Here is a 20,911-nt window from a genome sequence, read left to right on the forward strand (position 1 = left end):
TCACATTTTTCTGCTTTCCTAAGATACAACTTTCACACATGTTAAAATTAATGGACTTCAATTCTGGTAGTTTTCCTTTTGACAGCAACATCTTCATCCCTTTCTCACTCATGTGACCAAGTCTGCGGTGCCATAGGCTTGTATTAGTGCTTGCATCAGTAACTGTAATTATGTCTCTTGGACATGAGGTCATATACAGAGTAACAGTCTTCTTTCCACGAGCCAATACCCTAGCTCCCTTTGTAACCTTCCAAGTACCACCAACAAATAGTATTGTATGTCCTTCATCATCAAGTTGTCCAATAGAAATCAGATTCCTCCTCAGGTCAGGAATATGTTGAACCTTCTCTAGTAACCAAACAAATCCATTGGGCAATAATATCCAAACGTCTCCCATACCTACAACATCCAAGGTTGAACTATCAGCCAAATACATCTTACGAAAATCACCTGCAACATAATTCTGTATGATTTCTCGGTGTGGAGTGGTATGAAACAAAGCTCCTGAATCCAAAAACTAATCATCAAGTGGACTATCTACTACAAGAAGTAATGCATCATGTACCTCTTCTATTACAGTATTAGCAGAATCATCTCCATTCTTCTTCTTAGGACTTTTGCATTGATTCCTAAAGTGATCTGTTTTCCTATAGTTCCAGCATTGTACTTGTTGGCTTGATCTAGATTTGCTTCTGTTCCGATTAGAATTTCTGGATTTTGATTTGCCTAGTTTGAATTTCTTTCATTACCTCTGCCTTTTGTCTCAAGGTTTAGGGCAGAACCAGATCTTGAGGTTTTGCCTGCATCTCTTCTGCGAATCTCCTCAGCTAGAATTAAATCTCGTATGTCATTTTACTTCAGCTTTTCTTTTCTTGTAGAATTGCTTACTGCCATCCTTATTGCCTCCCAATTGTTTGGCAAAGAAGCCAAAACGATCAAAGCACAAATCTCATCATCAAAATCAATTTCTACAGACGACAATTGATTTATGATAGTATTGAATTTGTTCAGATGTTGTGCTACAGAAGCAGAACAATTTCTTCATCAGATGCACCTTGTTGTTTGCGGATGGCTTTTTATACATACTGGACAAAGCCTTCATCAGATCTGCTGTGGTCTTCTCCTTTACAACATTGTGTGCAACAGACCTAGATAGAGTTAACCTAATAACTCCCAATACCTGTCTGTCAAGAAGAGCCCATTCCTCAGCCTTCATAGCCTCAGGTTTTTCCCCTAGAAATGGCAGATGCAACTTCCTCCCATAAAGGTAATCCTCGATTTGCATCCTCCAAAATCCAAAGTCTGTGCCATCGAACTTTTCTATTCCAAACGCCTTTCCCGCTTCCTCTGCCATTGCTCCCACTCAAACCTAACCCTAGGCTCTGATACCAGTTGTAGGGAATTTCACTGAATTCCTAACCTGTGAGAAACCAAAAAAAAAAAAAAAAAAAAAAAAAAAAAAACACCCGCCAAAGAAAAAACAATCACACGTACAAGACAATATTTACGTGGTTCGGCAATTTGCCTACGTCCATGGAGTTGCAGGGCTTTCACTATTATCTAGGAAGAATACAGAGTACAAAATTACGGCTATAATATTTTCTCTCTATATAAAACACGGCAACACAACCTCCTTAAAACCCTAATCACCAAAGTCGGTTTCTACATATACATAATGGGCCAAAAAGTTTTTTTTCCCGGGGGCATTGCCCTCGGACCCCCAAAGGCTTGTCCATGAGCGCTCCAGTTTGGGCCTATCGGCTTAAGCCTCCGCTCCATGAACTAAGCCTCAATAAATTTCCCATTAAAAAACCACGCAATATTATTCAAGTTGGGTCAAGTCGTCAAACTGGATCAAACAAAACTAGGCTCCACAAAACCTAACATATTGTTCATATGATATTAAATTTCTATTATGTTCTGCATTTGAAGAAGAGGCTACAGGTTCAATTTCCCACCAAAAGCAAAAAGTTTGGAATTGCATATTTGTAATTTTTTTTTTTTTACAACCCTTTTATTGCTTGAGAGGATTACTCATGTGTAGAGCATTGTTGTTTGTGTAGGATGCAAATTCTACCAATGAAGTGTTATGTGGCAAGATAAGGCAGCTTGAAAAAATGCATTCTTCTGTCAGCAAATGATAACATTGAAGAAGTCATGAATGATTGTAAAAGCATTTTCTACTTTAGCTGGTGAAGTGGAACAACCCCTGAAAAAATTCCCAAAAGCATTGTTTTCTGCTGGGTTGCTTACTTGTTTGGCTTGATTCCTCTCCTAGCCGCAATTGGGGCTATACCTCTAGATCAAGAAGATTGGGTTGATGGGTATTTTGCTGATGTTGCTGAAATCATTGCTGGGAAGTGGTTGAAAGTTTGGATTGAAATTGGTGCAGTTTTATCAATTATTGGACTATATGAAGCCTAATTGAGCAGTTGTGCATACCAACTTCTAGGAATGTCAAATTTAGGATTTTTACCACAAATTTTTGGGGTAAGATCCACTTGGTTTAATACACCTTGGGTGGGAATTTTGCTCTCAACATTGATTACACTTGCAGTTGCTTACATGAGTTTTGTAGACATAATATCATTAGTGAATTTCTTGTATGGTTTAGGGATGCTATTGGAATTTGCATCTTTTCTTTGGTTGAGGAGGAAGTTACCCACAGTGAAGAGGCCCTTTGTAGTTCCCATGGGGTTACCTTGGCTGGGAATTATGTGCTTGATTCCATCTGGGTTTTTGCTCTATGTAATGGTAGTGGCTACAAAAACTCTCTATTTGGTAATTGCACTGCTTATAATGGCTGGGATTGCTTGGTACTTCTTGATGAATTTTTGCAAGTCCAAACTGTGGCTTGAGTTCAACAATGCTAGAGAAAAGTTGGAAGATCAGGATTTGGAATAGGCTGATAATTACTGGCTGTGAGGATCTTAATATATTGTATCTTTTTTTATTTTGGCTAAGAAAGTTTTGTAAACACTATCTGCAAAAGAAATGGATACTTTGATTTTATTTTTAGTTTTGCATGAAGGGTAACAATTATAAAACAATTCAACCTATAAAGGACATTTTGTACAGTTGTACTTGTGATTAATCAGGTGGGCCACATTGAGCTTATGATGTGGATGTAGTGGGTTTTAAAACTTCAATAGCCTTATATTTTATTCAGGCATTTATACTGTCACATAAAGAACATGTGATATCAATCATTGAAAAGTGTTTTCCTTTGATGCAAAATTTAGTCCAGAACTACAAGATATGTCATATGCCTCCAGTGATCATAGTATATACAGTGCAGAATTCAGAACCTAATATTGCATTCAAACAAGTTAATATCAAGAGTTTATTATGAAGATATTTTAGAGAGACTTTAGAAAGATTTACAAATGAGGCTAATGTTCTAAATTAGTTAATTTTCCAAGTATATTGGAACAAGAAGGCTGAATATTGACTCCATAATGGAGGGATAGCTGCATTTGAAATGGTTAGAATGTATCTAGTACCGCATTATTTAAAATTTAAAGCTGTGCCATAGGGTCTTTCTTTCTTATTGCACACTTGTTATTGTATATAGTCCGCACACATCATCTATTTAATGTATTAAATCAATGTGGACATGCTTAAAAAAAATGTGATAATGCGTCTGAAATTATGGACATATGGATTCCACATCCGAGACATAGGGTTGTAAACAAGCCAAGTTTTGCTGAGTAGTGCGTATTTGAGCATGGCTCGTCAATAAAAATCAAATGCTCAAGTTTGGCTCGAGCTTAAGACAAGTCTAAAAACAGTTGGGCACATTGATGCAAATGCAAGTTTTCCCTTACTAGCTTCTCATTGACAAATATTTCCTTGAAACCTTGCATGTTCATGCATGTCAAATTTTGTTGCTTGGGCTCGACTTGTTTATTTAAAAAGCCTAAAACTAAGACTCAAGCTTGGCTTATTTAAAACTAAAGCTTAAGTTGAATGCCAGAAAATACCAACTTATCTATGTTTTGGCAATGAACTTTGAGAAAGTAACTTGTGCTTAATTATTGAAGAAATTTTAATCATGGCTTCCTTACTATTTCTTTACATATATATATAAAAAAAAAATTAATGCTTCTCATATAATAATTTCTCATATTATAATTGCTCTATTTTTGAATGATAAAAAATCAGTCTCCCTTTCAAAAAAGAAAAAGAAAAAAGAATTCACTAAATCGCTAAAGATAAACATCGAATCTCCCATTCATTAAAAATAAAAACATTCACTAAATCATAAACAATCTCTTGGTCATCATTTTATACAAATCATTGCCATTTGAGTGATGTCCAAAATAATCACATAGTGGAATTTTTCTAGCGTTTTCTATAATTTTGGAACGTTCATTTTCTTTTGAAAGCACTAGATTTGATGCTAACTTGTATCGCAAATGTACTAACCAGTTCTCCTACAAAAATTAGACATTGTTGATAAAGAAGCAGTTTAAGCAAATTATGTAAAAACTATAAAATTTACTTCCAATAAATATATTATCAAAAAGGTTAGATTCTCTTTGATAATTTTTGTATGCATGTGTTTAATAACATACATGTAGCAATCATACTTGAAATAAGAAAACAGTTAAAATTTTAAAGATTCACACAATAGTTATCCATATGCAAATCTACAATTTAGTACATTCCCATGATTTTTTATAGGATTCGAGGTGGGTGATTTCAAAGGAAATTTGGTAATACTATTAGTATAGTTGTCTTTCTCCAAATAACTCAACAACTTATCAAGGCTTGTTACCTATCGCAAAATGAAATTCAAAGCAATTATTAAGTACAAACCTTAACAAAATCACATATCAAAATTATTATTGAGTACAAAGAGAAAGAAACAATACCATTGTTTGCAAGTATTTTGTTCGCATGTCTTGCCTAGTTGTGCTTGGAAAAGAGTCCAATACATGTATACATCTTTTTGAACTAAAGTCAATGACACATAAATACCAGTTACTATTATTGTCATTCATAAGGATATAAATCTACAAGCACAAATAAACAATGTATTAGCATGTGTTAATGTAAAATACACAAGTGTGTTGAGTAAAATTACATGTTCACAAAACATCAATTTTGACATATACTTGTCATCATCCCTATATGTATTTTTAAACCACTCTAGTGTCGGATTGCTATCTTCATCAATTATTTTTTGCTACAAACATATATATAAAGAAATAAGTAAGTAAAAAAGTGACTTTAGTGGTGGGCCCAAATGTAAAAGTACAGTCAAATGTAATATTGGTCCTACCCAATGTGACGATGGAACTATCCAATATGAGTAGAAAAAAAGGGAACCACTAAATGTAACAAAAGTACTACCCAATGTGATGTTGGTATTGTCGAATGTGACAATGAAACTATCAAATGTGAAAAAAAAAATAAATAAATAAAGGAATTACAAAATGTGACAAAAGAACAGTCACATGGGATATTGGAATTGCACAATATGAGGATGAGACCGTCAAATGTGAAAAAAAAAAAATGAATCACCGAATGTGACAAAAGTATAGTCATGTGTGATGTTGGTATTGCACAATGTGAGGATGAAACCATCAAATGTGAAAAAAAAAAAAAAGGAACCATCAAATGTGACAAAAGTACTATTAAATGTGATGTTGAAACTGCATAATGTGAGGATGGAATCGAAAAATTTGAGGAAAAAAAAAAGGAACCACCAAATGTGACAAAAGTACTGTTAAATGTGATGTTGAGACTGCACAATATGAGGATGAAACTGTCAAATGTGAAAAAAAATAAGGGAACCATCAAATGTGACAAAAGAATTGTCACATGCGATGTGGGAACCGCATAATGTGAAGATGGAACCATCAAATATAAGGAGAAAAAAAAAAGGGAACCACCAAATGTGACAAAAGAACAATAACATGTGATATTGGAACTGCGGAATGTGAGGATAAAACCGTCAAATGTGAGAAAAAAAATAAGGAAACTACCAAATGTGATAAAAGAACATTTATATGTGATGGTGAAACTATATAATGTGAGGATGAAATCGTCAAATGTGAGAAAAAAAAAAAAACCATCGAATGTGACAAAATAATAGTCACATGTGATGTTAGAATTGCACAATGTGAGGATAGAACTATCAAATGTGAGAAAAAAATAAGGGAACCACCAAATGTGACAAAAGAACTATTATATGTGATGTTAGAATTGCACAATGTGAGGATGAAACTGTTAAATGTGAGGGAAAAAAAAAAAAGGAAACCACCAAATGTAATAAAAGAAATGTTACATGTTATGTTGGAATTGCACAATGTAAGGATGAAACTATCAAATGTGAGAAAAGAGTAAGAGAACCACTGAATGTGACAAAAGAACTGTCACATGTGATGTTGAAACCGCATAATGTGACGATAGAATTATCAAATATGAGAAAATAAGTGAGGGAATTACTGAATGTGACAAAGAACTGTCATATGTGATATTGGAACTATACAATGTGAGGATAGAATGGTTAAATGTGAGAAGAAGGTAACCTACTAATGGGTATGGTACCACTTTTTTTTGGGAGTACGATAGAATTACCCATAAGTCAATGGAAAAGTTGGATCTTCTAACTTTCGCTAAGAAGTTTTGTCTTGGGCAGAAATGCTCTAATCTTAAGTCTTAACCAAACAATAATTTTTATCTTAATATAAAAACTAGAAAAAAAAAAGTGGAAAGAAGAAATTTAAATTTTTTTATTATAAGTAATTCATACGTGGAATAGAAAAATAAAGCATTTTAAATTAAGTGTTACCTAAGTTTGTCATGTCTAATTCAAGTCATTCATTACAATCCCATTGCTAAGGTAGCGATTAAGTGTTACCTAAGCTTGTCATGTGTATTAGTTGGACCAAGAAAACCATGTTATCAGTTAATTAGCTAAGTCAATTAAATAACTTTAAAAACTACTTAAAGTTAAAATAATTCTTTAGAATCTAAAAAATCTATGATAAAAAAAAACACACACACATAAAATTTCTTTCTTTCCACTATTTTCTTATCATCCAAATGGAGAGTCAAAAACTTTAATGCAATAGTTATTATAAATCAAACATAATGGAACGAAAAAAGAAATGAATTTCTTAATCACAACATTGGCTTCCTAATAAAAACTCATAATAATTCTATAAAACGTAAGTTTAGATAAAACCTCAAAACTTCCACCAGATCAACCACGCACTCAAGAGAGTATCTCATGGGACTACTCTCTCACAATAGATGAGATCTACACATGTTCTTGTTATGAGAGAGAAGTCTTGTGAGACTCGTGTCATAAGATAATTTTCTCAACCACCCATTCACGCCCAAGGAAAATTATTCAAAATTCCTGTAGTACAGCAATGTGATTTTTTTTATTTATTTTTTATTTATTTTTATCTCACATCAAATTGAGAAATGCTTGAAAGAACTGGTTTAATTTTTATTTTTTATGAGAATTTTTTTATGTTTTTTGAAACAAACGGTACATGTTATTCATAAAATTTGACTAGGATATGACTCAACAATTTAATTAGATGGCATTCTTTTATTGGGTGGACCACTATGCAAGGTTAACTTGGCCCAGTAGAAGGACTTAATAATTTCTCAAGTATTGAGTGAGCCACTTTTTCACAAACAAATGAAAATTGGAAAAGGGAAAAATATTTTAAAAAACTGGAAAATTCTGTATTTTATTTTCAATCATAAAAGCTAAAATTATTTTCTTGAAAGTACAATGAATCAGTTTTTTATTTTTTATTTTTAGAAACAATCAAACATAAACACACAATGGAGTGGAAATGAGATTCTTTCAGCATTGCGGGCTAAGAGAAGGTGGTTGTAAATTTGTAATAATGGGTTGCAGGCCGTTTTTGCTACCATATTTTGTCAATGGGCCTCTAAATCATGATGGGTCAGCGTCGGCCCCAATTTCTGAAAGCTCAAATGTATCTGCGTCTTTTCTGAGGACGGATATGCCGAAGCCTTTTACATTTGGGTCGAGGAAATCACATACTATACTAGAATACTATTGTAATATAGTCATCACACGCTAGATTTAAAAAAACACATGATTTCTACTGCAAACAATTTCTTAAAATCTAGCATGTGCATGTACCACTAACTAATTTTCTCTCCAATTTTCAATACTACAACATGTGGGGGATTTCACCAAATCAAGGAATAATAATAAAAGAACAAAATAAACACATCAAATAAATAGAAATTAGTGATTAACTTGGAGGCACAATTGAATGTTATCTTTAAACAATATTTGTCCCCATACGCAAGTTGCTAAAGAGTTTCTATAAACTTATTCCCAAGATACAACCAAGTTTATTGGATTTTACAAATAGCAATTTTGGAGAATACCCACATGATTTCTTGTGTTTCTTTAAACTTACTATTTTTCAAGTGCACATAAACCTCAATTTATACCCATAGAATTATAATCCTTCAAAAGGTACGTATGGAGAGTTAAGATTTTTCAGAAAACCATTTACAAGCCTTGAAACCATTTCAAACGTTTAGAACAATTATTAGAAAATTCTGTAGAAATTTAGTTTTCACGAGTCTCACTTGATCGAGAGGAATCGAGCATCGATTGAAAGCTCTTTTCGATTGATCAAACATGAATCAAGTACCAATCAAAATAGGTAGAGACTCTAGGATAATTTCCCTCACCACTTCGATCGATCGAACATACTGAATTTTGATTTTCACTTAGAAAATTCCAGAGCTTGAATTTTCACTTTATTCCTTTTATAGATGAATACTCTCCAACCTTATATCTTTATTACAACCTATCCTTGTTTATACCTATATATACAACAATCCTCCACTAGGTTGTAATAATATGTGTCTCACTTGATTGATATTCTATCATGCATAATGGAAGGTGTCTTTCAACTTAAATCTCTTTTTAGTGTAATTGCTCAAGAAATCAAAAGAGTTAATGGTGGCTTGGTGCTTAAACCAAAACTCTTATGTGTTGAAATCAGAAACAGAACACACATAAGAATATCCACAAAACATTTAGAAATCCATGTTGTTAGTAGTATTATGGCCTTGTGCTCTTCCCAGTTTAGTGAACATGTATAAGAGAAAGCCCTTTACTTTTGCTAGAAGTGGCACCACTCCTATGTTCACAAAGGTGAAGTTCCTTCTTATGTCCCTGTTACACAAACATTTATGATTTATGAACTTCATTAAGAGTTTAAAACTCATCCTTTATTTTCATCGTAATAGTCTGCACTAATCTATCCTGATTGAGACACAAATTTAGTGCTCTTACTAACCACGTATCAATAGCTTGTTGTTACCCTTTAAACCTTTTAGATATAATCAATTTGAGATTGGATTCCCACTATTAGTGATTTTCTTAAAAGAAGGGTTTTAATCCCATTCCAATGGATGTTATCCTAACCAAGTCTCAAGACCCACTTCTCTAAAGGATCTATTTATATTTAGAGTTTACGTAGGCAGTGTACTAGTCCAACCACACATGACTTGCCTTACGTATTCTTTTCTTAGACTTTTAAGTCTAAGTTCACATTGTATACTATACACATTGTGATTTCACAATTACAGTATAGGGAATGGCTTACCATGGTCGTGGCCACGACACTTTATCAAAACCTTAGTCATTTTCCTTCCTTGCCCATTACCATTATAGTCAATACTTTCAATTTCATTCTATAGTAGAGTAAGATATACACCTTATTTCTTTAATGCTTACACATAGCACCCCTACATGTAGTGATCATCTAACTAGACATAGGTCTTATCACTCACACCAGTAATAGAATTAACTTTCAATATTCTATATAATAGATACTAATCACAATTAATTACTTTTTAGTGATCAACCTCAAGTTTTAGAAACTTTGAAAGTCTACATACTATGCAGGCAATATCTAGTTTTGTTCTATACATGATACGCAACATGTACTTAATACACTAGTAAACTCAAGCTGTGCATCTGCCTTTCTAGTAATCTCTTTATTTAATATTGGAATCCAAGTGTCTTTGCCTCTTTAAAGATATTAAAATCTAAGAAGCAAGCTCTCGACACTAATCTCAACACAATGAGATAACACAATTCCCAATAGAATGAGAAAACACTAATCTCAATACAATGAGATTACTTAGGGGTTGTTTGGACTTTTTGTTTCCATAACTCATAACTTTGTTTCCATAACCCTTAACTCAAAAATGGTGGGACTTATGGCTGAGAAGTCTGTTTGGTTTTTGTTTCTAGTTTTTGTTTCCATCACTCAATTCTCTGATTTTTGAGTTATGAGTTATGGAAACTGAAAACACATTTTAGGTGTTTTCAGTTTCCAATGGCATTTTGGTAATTAAACATACATGGAGGGACCCACTAGTCAAGGTTAGTTGCAACTTTGTTTTTTTTTTTCTCCACTGTTCTTCAATTCGTTCTTTCTTCTTTTTTATTTTTTTTATTTTTTTTTCTTCCTTTTTGCTAGAATCTTGTTAATTCGTTCTTCCTTTTTTTTTTTTTTCTTCATCACAGAATATTTTTGGTCTTTAGTTCTTTCTTTCTTTTTTTTTCTTTTTTCATTGGGTTCAGGTTTCTAGTGTTTTTTTGTTTTTTTTTTCAATTGGGTTCGGTGAGTTTGAGTATTAGGGGTTGAAGGAAAAAAAAAAAAAAAAAAAAAAAAAGCTCCACCGAGTGACAGGTATGGGGCCCACAAACAGTTGAAAAATATTGAGTGATGACAAGTTGAGTGATGGTGCCAAAAACACTTCGTGTAGAGTGATGGGGTATTTTAAGAGATGAGTGATGAGTAATGAGTGACGAAAATTGAGTGAGGAGTGATAAGTGATAAAAAAAAAATCCAAACAAGGCCTTAGTTCCCAATAGAATGAGGAAACACTAATCTCAACACAACGAGATTACTCAAATCTCAACAAAATGAGATAACATAAACCTCGAAATGAGATTAATAAAGTGCACATCTCCACTATATTTCTTTACTTGATTCTCATTCATAAAAGACTCTCATTTAATTAATTAAGGAAGTACAATTCCATAGGTCTTTTAAGCAAACTTTCTTACCAAGATTACTATTTAAGAAAGTCACTACACATCTTTATGATGCATACACAAATTATATGTGCACACACAATCCAATATTTCATCATTGATCCATGAATGTTCAATTAATGAACTCACTTGTAATCTCTTTATTTCATAAAGAGGTACTTTCAAAATAGGATCACAACATGTACTTGATTAAACTTGAGACATCTACCACACATAGCAAAATTTAATCACAATGAATTTAACATCCCTCAATGTTAATTCTCAATACTTTTCAGACATAAATGCACTTTTAGTCTCTACATTTTGCATTTTTTCCATTTTGGTTCTTACATTTTATTTTTACCACTTTTAGTCCCTAAACCAATTAACGCCTGACATTTAGGTCTTTTCCATCACTTAACTAATGGCAAAAGCTGATGTGGCAAACGGAGTGCACTATTAGCACAGTAAATGCTGATGTGTCCATTAAAATAATATTAAAAAAAATGCTACATTAGCATCCATGTTAACCTCCACATTAGCATCTAACCTTAAAAAATAAATTTATCAATTTAAAAAATTATAAAAAACAAAAAAATGGTGGAACTTAGATTTGTTATGTTTGTGCCTAGTTTCTTTTTCTTCTTCTTCCCTAGATCTTTCTCTCAGTTTCTTCGCCTCCCTTTCTTTCTATGTCTTCTTTCTTTCTTCCTCTTTTTCTTCTTTCTCCCTCTATCTTGGTGCTTAGCCTTCTTGAACTCTTTAAGCAAGTTCCTCCACTTTTCTCATCTTCGACGAAATCTACTCCCATAAGTGCTTGTTCGACTTCAGCTTGAACCTAAGTCTCAACTCTCGTCTTGGACCCACATTTCGACTCTTCTTGACTTCGACTTTGGCTTCATGGTCCTCGTCCCCACCACTATTATTGCCAAGAATCATTTGTTAGTGCTAGTGGTGAGAGTGGGCGTGAGTGTGAGGGTGAGGTTGAGGAGCGTGGTGAGGTGGTAGGTCATTGGCGTCGGCGCCATCATATGGGTTTCCAGTTAGATCAGAAACCCATTTCCCTCCTCACTTTCTCAACTCTCTCTCTTTATCTGGTTTGAGTTTGCTGTATTTGTTTTGGATTTTTGATAAATTTGAAAAGGGATAATATTGGTTTGTGAAAGGAAGTTTTTGGGTTGATGATAGAGAATTTGTTGGGTTTGTGTATAAGGGGATTTGATGGGTTTTTGAAAAATGTTTAGGTCTTAGGATTGACATCAAAAATTGGTTTGGTTGTTAGATCTGGAATTTTTTTTTGTTAGTGAAACAAAAAAATTTGTTTGGTTGCCAAGAAAATGTATAAGAGTATCTTAATTTTCCTTAAACCAATCTAAGTTCAAGGATGGAGTTCTTCACTACCTTGAGTCCATTGGTTACCACAGTTTGTGTGTGTTTTTGTGTTTGGTTGACAAGAAATGGCAATAAAATGCTAGAAAATTTGGGTGTGTGTTGTTATATTTAAATCTGGGTTTGTGTTCATTGTGTTATTGTTGAAGATGAACTCAGATATAAATTTATGTATTTTTTGAATTTTAATTCTACTATTATTGATGTTGTTGTCTTTTTTTTTTTTAATTGATAAATTAATTTTTTTATTAATTTTAATGTTTGTTTTTAATTTAATTAATTAATGTGTGTGATTATATTATTTTTTATTCCACCATCAGCCACGTCAGCTTTTGCTGTTAGTTGAGTGATGGAAATGACCTAAATGTTAGACGTTAATTGGTTTAGGGACTAAAAGTGGTAAAAATAAAATTTAGGGGCCAAAATGGAAAAAGTGCAAGATGTTGGGACTAAAAGTGCATTTATGCCTACTTTTAACAAGCACATCTTTGATGCACATTAGCATCCTTATGAGTTCATGACTCTTTTGAGATATACTCTTACACTTCTTGGATATCATAATTCCACAATTTGAGTTTCTAAACCCCCACATTTGGAGTTTTCAACCATTCCAAAATTCACATATACACACACATACTGTAATTACATATATCAAAATGTAATAATCGAATATAGTGAATTTCTTTAAAATTATATGAATGGTTTTAAAGATATCAAACTAATAACACAAATAGTTACTAGTGCATAGATATCAAAAATCTATCTTTTCCCTTTGTTTCAAAAATTTTACTACTAACCTTAGACAAAAAGATTTTATATCTTATTCTAATACCCACTCATAACCAATTGGTTTTGAAACTAGAGGTAGATCCATTAAGATCCAATTATTATTAAATAATATCGAGTGTATCTTATCATTAATAGCTTTTACAATAGACAGCTACATCTTTTAGAAGCACAAAGCTTTCTCAAACTTTAGGATCACTTCCCTTAAAGAATACTATGGGTATTTATTTAGGACTACACTTTTATTACCTTCAACAAGGTAAACAAGAGCTTCACATGAAATAAAATTTGGATTAAAATCCCTTTTATATCTCACACCTTGACTCCACTTTTGTTCACTTGGTGAACCACATCTAAATCTTTAATACCACTTAATGTGATATTTAACATTGGAGTCATTTACTCGTGTTTAAGTAGGTATCTGGGTATCTTTGAAATCATCTTTGAATTTAAACTCCATAAATTCAATGTCCTTTAATTTCACTCTTCTATTAGACCTTAAGTCTAATAAACTACACACACGAATTTACATAAAACCTACATATACACTTTATATCTTTGACTAATTAGTCCTTTTTGGTCTATCATTTTACAAAAGATTAAACACCCCCACAGTTTGAAATGATAAACATTTGGTTACTTTCTCATTTCATAACACTTGAAATACTTTTGAGATGGAACTCTATTTTGCACATAGCATATACTAAGCAAAACTTCTTCTCATATATCAAATAAGAACTTAGGTGATTGCACTCAAGATTATGACATTCACCATATATTAGATTTATTTTCTCTTTTGTTCTGACCAAAAAATTTATTAGGTGTATAATGGATTGCACTTTGGTGTATTATGACATGTTCCTCACAAAGAAGAATATCCATTTAGAAATATTCACCATCTCTAGTTAATACATCATTCAACTCAAATCATCATGCTTTTATTAAATTATATCATACACTGACATAAACTTCAAGAATTTGAAATTTAAACATTGGTCAAGAAAACTTCTTGCCAAAACTCAATTTCACTTCAACAATGATTTTTCATTAACTTTTGCTATAATGTGGATGTCCACAAGCACCTCTATTTCTATGAAGACTCCTCATAAGTCTTAAAATATGTCTTGTAGTTGCACACATGCAACATTGCACTCAATTCAAATTACCAATTGGAGGATTTGTAATTACAGCCATATGAAATACAATGATCATATTATTACATACGCCACTCACCATAGGAATAATGTCCTTAATGACAATTACTTCATTGGCATTTCCATCTCCAACATTCTTATTCTTTAAGAACTTACATTATCAAATGTAACAGTCTTTCTTTCCACAAAGGGAACATGACATAATCTACTTGTCATCATTGGGATTCTTGGAGTTGTTCTTTTAAAACCATTCACACTCCTTATTCACATTCAAGTGCTTATTGGTTTTACTAGAACTTCCACTTTGAACATTGTTCACATTCACTTTAGAATTGATCTGAAGTGAGATCTTCAAACATGTTATTTAATGTTTTCACATAATTTTAGAAAATCACTTAGGAAAATATTCACATACTATATCACTTTAATAGTTTAAATTTCCATCCTTTAGATTTTCTACTTTACTTTATAACATTTAAACATGTCAAAAGTTCATTCTTATTTCTCAATTCAAATAAATTTGCAACATATGCAAATATTCTAACAAAGAAACTCATCAATCAATTTGAAATTCAAATTGCCCATGAACAAGAAATCCATACCTTCAATGTTCAAACTATGAACATGGCTTTTAATGCATCCACAATGTGAAAGAATCATCACTTTGTCTTGCCAAAAAAGAAACCTGTTTCTTTCAGCCTTGTTCCATTGAATCTTCATTATGATTGATTCATCATTTGAAGATGTAATCAAATCCAAGCCAATTGCTCTTTCTATTGTGTAAAATTAGTTCCATCAAAGTGATCCAATTTCACCAAACCATGGTTCAACATCTTCAAAGTTGTACCATCATTTACTCCTTTCATTGTAGCAAATATTGTCTGAGATTGTTGGGGATTTCACCAAATCAAGGAGTAATAATGAAAGAACAAAATGAACACATCAAGTAAATCTATATATATAATAATAGGTAAAGCTGAGAGAAACTCAAATTAAAATTCCAAATTAGAGTTCCAATTTTGTACCATGTGTCCTAAATTATTTATTCTTAAATAGTTTTATTTCTTAATTTTAGAATCAAATGTGAGACCATATCATAAATATTCATTCAAGTGAGTTATTGAGTACAAAAACCGAACAATCTAGAATAAATGAATCTTAAAAAAAAAAGTGCTTCACAATAATTTTTTTTTTTTAAACCTTGGACAATTTACATTTTATACCTAATTATATCCTTAAAATTTTTTTTTAAAGAGTTAACAAAATATAATAATGACTATCAATAGTATTTAAATTATATATATAGGATATTATGCATCTTGTTTTATATCTTTAAGTGTTTCCTTGCACATACATGGTGCAAAGTTGTAATTTATAACTATGTGTTTTGTTAGCTTTTATTCCGTGCCAAATTTGATTGCAATTTTATTCAATCATTTATACCAAGTATTTATTGTGGGATTTAATTGTAAGGGTTGTGTGATAGAGAGAGAGTATGTGAAGACTTAAGCAATTGAAGACAAAAGAGTTTTCGCGAGTAGCTCGCGATTAAGCATCTTGCGAAGTGATGCATGTGCCCTGCACATGACTGGAATGTGAAGAGTCAGGATAGATGGAGATAGTTGTGTTTCGTGAGTAGCTTGCGGGTAAGGCCTTCCAGCGAGACACTCGCAAAATATTCTGTTTTGCCAGATTATGCTATTTGATACACACTTTCTATACCCACACTATATATACCCATATTACCCACAAAAGTTGGGGGGGTGCTTCATAGAGAAAACCCTAGCCATAAATCTTGAGAGTTAGAGATTGTTATACCCACAATCCTCTACACAATTGCTTGTGGATTTTCCTCAACTCCTACCTCTCCATTTCCATATCATTGAGAGGTTGATAGCCCAAACACTTACCACACCCTTTCAAAGTGTCAAGTGAGGTTTTAGTGCTACTGGGAAGCAATAGAAGAAGCCAAGGATGGCAGATGCAACATGGTGCTTGTTGTGGGATCCGGAGAGCTAGACAAGACACGGTTTCGAGAAGCCTTGTTGGAGTAAGAGCTTGGAGGGCTTAGGTACATTGGGTAGATTAGGCTTGGAGGGTCTCTTGCTAATCCATATATCCCAACTAATTTTCTAGTGGATTGATTACCGCTTGGAGGGCGGCGGAGAGGATTTTCGCCAAGTTCTTCGGTTTCCTCTTCGATAACACATTGACGTGTTATTTTGTGTTTGAATTCTTCTTCCCTACTCTTTTAGCTTTCATTTTACTACTGTGTTATAATATTTATGGGTTAGAGTAACTTGTTTGTTTATCCGATCGCATTTACTCTATTTTGCACTTAGTATTAAGTTAGAGTAAAATCAATTGAGCCGTAACTTTAATTTGGGTGTTTAAATAGCTCTTATGTTTTCACACATTTTTTAGCATTCAATTGGTATCAGAGCAAGTACACTTGATTTGGTTTCATTATCTAAGTGTGATCCTTGACCCCTTGTGTGTTTTGCCATGGATAATACTTTGTATGCTTCTATGGATATTGTTGATTGTAACATGCCATGTGTTTGTGAAAATGCCTCTATGAGTGTTAATCCTCATAATTGTGATGACATGTTACTTGAATCTATGGGTGTTGTTGACAAACTTTTGAAGAAAGGAGCTAAGTAGTTTCATAAGAATTTGAGCAAGTTTTGTTGCGAAAAGGATGATTTGATTGCTAAGCTCAATGAATCCAACAAATTGGTTGAAAAGTATAAGAAGCTTGCTGAAAATTCTCTTGAAAAGTTGAAAGAGTTTGAATGTTTAAATATGGACTTGGTTGCTAAACTAGTTTTGTCTAACAAACTTGTTGATGATCTTAAATGTGAAAATGAATCTCTTAAGATACATGCCAAGTATTTGATTGCTGAATCTATTGCTAAAAATGATGAAAATATATGTTGCAATCATGTTGTGGTATCCGATTTTATGCCTATTGTGTATTCTACCTCAAAGGACAAATCGGTGTACATTTCTCCATATAAAAGAAATCAAAAGGTAGAGAGAAAGGCTCTTAAGCCTAAGCTTCTGTTTAGGTCTCATCCTAGAGATTTGAATGGATCTAAGTTTATTCCCACTTGTCACCATTGCGGTGTGATCGGTCACAGAAGACCTCAATGCTCCATGTTGAAGAGAGAACAAAACCATGTTGCTAGATCCCTCCCTAAAAAGCCTAGTGGATTTAAACACATTGTGTGTCACCATTGTGGTGTCTTTGGTCATCTTAGACCTCATTGCTCTAAGTTTCAAGCTCTTAAAAGAATTAAAAGAAAAGAGAAACTTGAATTTCTTTGAAGTTGTGCTTTGCAAGCTAAACTGGATTTAATGGAAAATGGTAAGTTGTTGAAGAAAGTTTTTAATGTTCTTACCTCCTTGTCTATGTGCATCTCCGGTTCTCATATTTCCAACCCCCGTCTCACTTCTCTTGAGACACTCATTCCAAACAATCGTTCCGTTTGGATGAGGAAGGGTTCCTATGGTTGAGCCTATGCTTGAGCCTATGCTTTTTTGGTCATTGATCTAATTCTTTCGATCTTTGTAGGACCCTTCATGCATTAGATACTTCATTGTCATGCATTTGTGCATCATGCATCTCTTTATATGCACTGTTTTTGTTGTTTTTGCATTTTATCTTACTTTTCTTGTTCTGTTTTTTAGTGTGTTCAAAAATTCAAAAAATCATAAAAATTGAAAAATCTTCAAAAAGTTTGATCGCTTATGTTATGTATATCACATGTGAGTTTGGCCTAATATCTTCGTACTAATGGCGTAGTGTATTTATGAGTTTAGCTTTTTATGTATGCACATTTATCTATGTGGGAAAAATCTTGAAATCTATGGGTGATTGTTGTAAATAGATCTTCAAGCTTGTCATGAATGATTGGTCAATTGTTTTGATGGTCTTGATACTTGCATAGACTTGTGCCTATATATCTTCCCACCTTTACTTTTATGTTTTTGCAAAAGAGCTCACCAAATGTAAATCTCAAAATGAAAAGAGATTATAAGCTGCAAAAGCCTGTTGCACATACTAGTATTTGATTAGGAAAAAGATCAAATGTTATGATTTATGTAGAAGTCAAATGAAAAGTTTCTGAGTTTTGTAATCATTCTCTTGTGGGAGGTCATATATGCTCATTTCTATAATTGAGATAGTCCACTTGACTGAGTACCAGTTGTGTATGACTTGATTGAATTGATCATTGAAGTTTTACTCTGGTCTAAGGATTATTCCACATTTGATACTCACCCACAACACACAAGACTTTGATTCAATTAATGCTTATCTCATTTGTGTGATTGTATATGTTCAAATGTATTGTGTATGCTCAATTACTTGCTGATCAAACCTAAAAATATTTTTGAGTGTTTTATATGTTTTTGAAAGTGATTTTATACTTTCGTGTTTTTAGTTTTTGGTCAAAATGCATTTTTGTGTTTTTCTTCAAAAACTGGTTCAAAGGCTGTTTCGCGAGAAGTTCGCGACTTGGAGCTTCTTGTGAGATGTACTTAGGGGAAATTAAAAAGTCTCATTTTCATACAATGAGTCTCGCTACTGCGTCGCTAGTATTTCACGACTAAACTCTTCTTGCGAAATGTTTTTAGGCAAAAACTGGAAATTTTTCATTTCATACCGAGGCTATCGTGATTGTCTCGTGCTTGTTTCGCAAATAAATGCTTCTTGCGAAAGCTTCAGTATGTCTCATGATTAATCTTGCGATTGCCTAACCCGTGAAAAATGCATGTTTTCAGTTTTTATGTAGCAGATGTGACATGTTTTCAAACACTCTTAACTTCCCTTACTCTACCTCTCTTAAACCCCCCTTAACCCTAAACCACTTTTCACTAAAACCCCATCATTCTCAAGCTTATTTTCTGCATTACCAACTTCAAGGTATGTTTTCTAAAACATTTTCTTCATGTTTTTCTGAGTTTATGCAGAAATTTAGGTTAGGGTTCTAAAATTTTGGGGATTTTTTGAAAATGGGTTGGGGTTCTTAAATTTGTGAAATTTTTTCCAAAATTTTGATTGGGTTGAGTCCCATTTGTTGTGATTGTTCTTGTGTTGGCCCCATATGGCAGATTGAGCATGTATTGAGGCAGATTTTCCCTATGTTCATGCATTTTTCATAAGTTGTGTGCTCTGTTGCATGTTAGGTGCTTGACAGAATGTCTTAGTGACATTTCTGTGTTGAATTGGACTCAAGTGAGTTCCTTGGCTTGGATTTAGTCATGATTGATCATGTTTACCACGTTTTGATTAGTGTTTGTGTGTTTTACACACTTTGCCCATTTTGTGCCTCAATGCCATGCCATGCACACACTAGGCACACATTAGGCCCCTCTAGGCACACCTCATGCATCTCATGCTGCATCCTCATGCATCAGCACATGCACAGCCCTGGCACACATAGTCACAGTTACTTCATTCATGAACTATGTTTTTGTTTACATGGTTAACACTTATAGCATGTTGTTTTGTGTCTGTTTGTTCTGTTTTGAGTTTGTTATGCTCTATTGTGCACTGTTTTACTTTTGTTTTGAACTAACATGTATCTAATAATATTTTTGTGTTTTGTGTTTTGTGTTTTGTGTTTTTTTTTTTTTTTTTTTTTTTTTTTTTTTTTTTTTTGCACTTGGTTCTTTTTTGTTCTATGTTCCCTTGTGCAGATGGCTCCTACTAAGCACGCAGCTCCTAAGAGATCATCCTCCAAACGTGCACGCATTGATTTTGATAACTTCAAGTCTGCTGAGGCTGATATGAAATACAATGACTAGTACAAAAGAGCAACCATTATTATGGAGAGGGTGGTCAAGCTAGAAACCTTTGAAGACACCTTCATCCCTGAGATGTTCAAAGAAAGGATTTGGACCAAGTTGTTGAACCCTGTTGGGGTTGTTTACTCAGAGATCATAAGAGAATTTTTCTCAAACACTACTGTGGAAGGAGATCGTATAGATTGTTGGGTGAGGTACAAAGAATTTGTGATTACAAAAGGTAGCATTCAAAAATTTTTGGAGATTCGACCTCCCTCTCAGCCAATCTAAGTCCAATATGAAGACAAATTGGGATTGACTGAGGAGATGGTGCAAATACTTGGTGGTATACTGAAGAAATCATCCATGAATACAATCCCATTTTCACCGGAGATGAGGAAATTGGCATATGTGATGATTCATAACTTGTATTCGGTCACCAACCTCACTACACTGTCAGCTCCAAGGACAATGTTTCTGTATGATCTCTTCACCCACAAGGAGATTGATGTTTGTGGACACATCTTCCATTTGTTGAAAGAGAGCATTGAGAAACAGAATTCAAGGACTGTAATGCCCTTCCCCACTCTCATTATGGGTGTAATTGCAAAGGAGCAGCTCAAACTTCCGAGTGGCCTCACAGTTGTTCAGAGGGACTATCCCATTGGTACACATACACTCAGTAGGAGCACAACTCACATCAAGGGCTCCAAAA

At 33.4% G+C, this 20,911-nt stretch overlaps 1 pseudogene; it reads left to right on the forward strand.

Moving 5' to 3' along the window:
- The first annotated feature begins 2,161 nt into the window (after nucleotides 1-2,161).
- Nucleotides 2,162-2,969, forward strand: LOC115966693 (annotated as a pseudogene).
- The last annotated feature ends 17,942 nt before the right edge of the window (nucleotides 2,970-20,911 follow it).

The sequence above is a fragment of the Quercus lobata genome, chromosome 11 (genome assembly GCF_001633185.2).
Source record: "Quercus lobata isolate SW786 chromosome 11, ValleyOak3.0 Primary Assembly, whole genome shotgun sequence".
In the NCBI taxonomy this organism is placed as follows: Eukaryota; Viridiplantae; Streptophyta; class Magnoliopsida; order Fagales; family Fagaceae; genus Quercus; species Quercus lobata.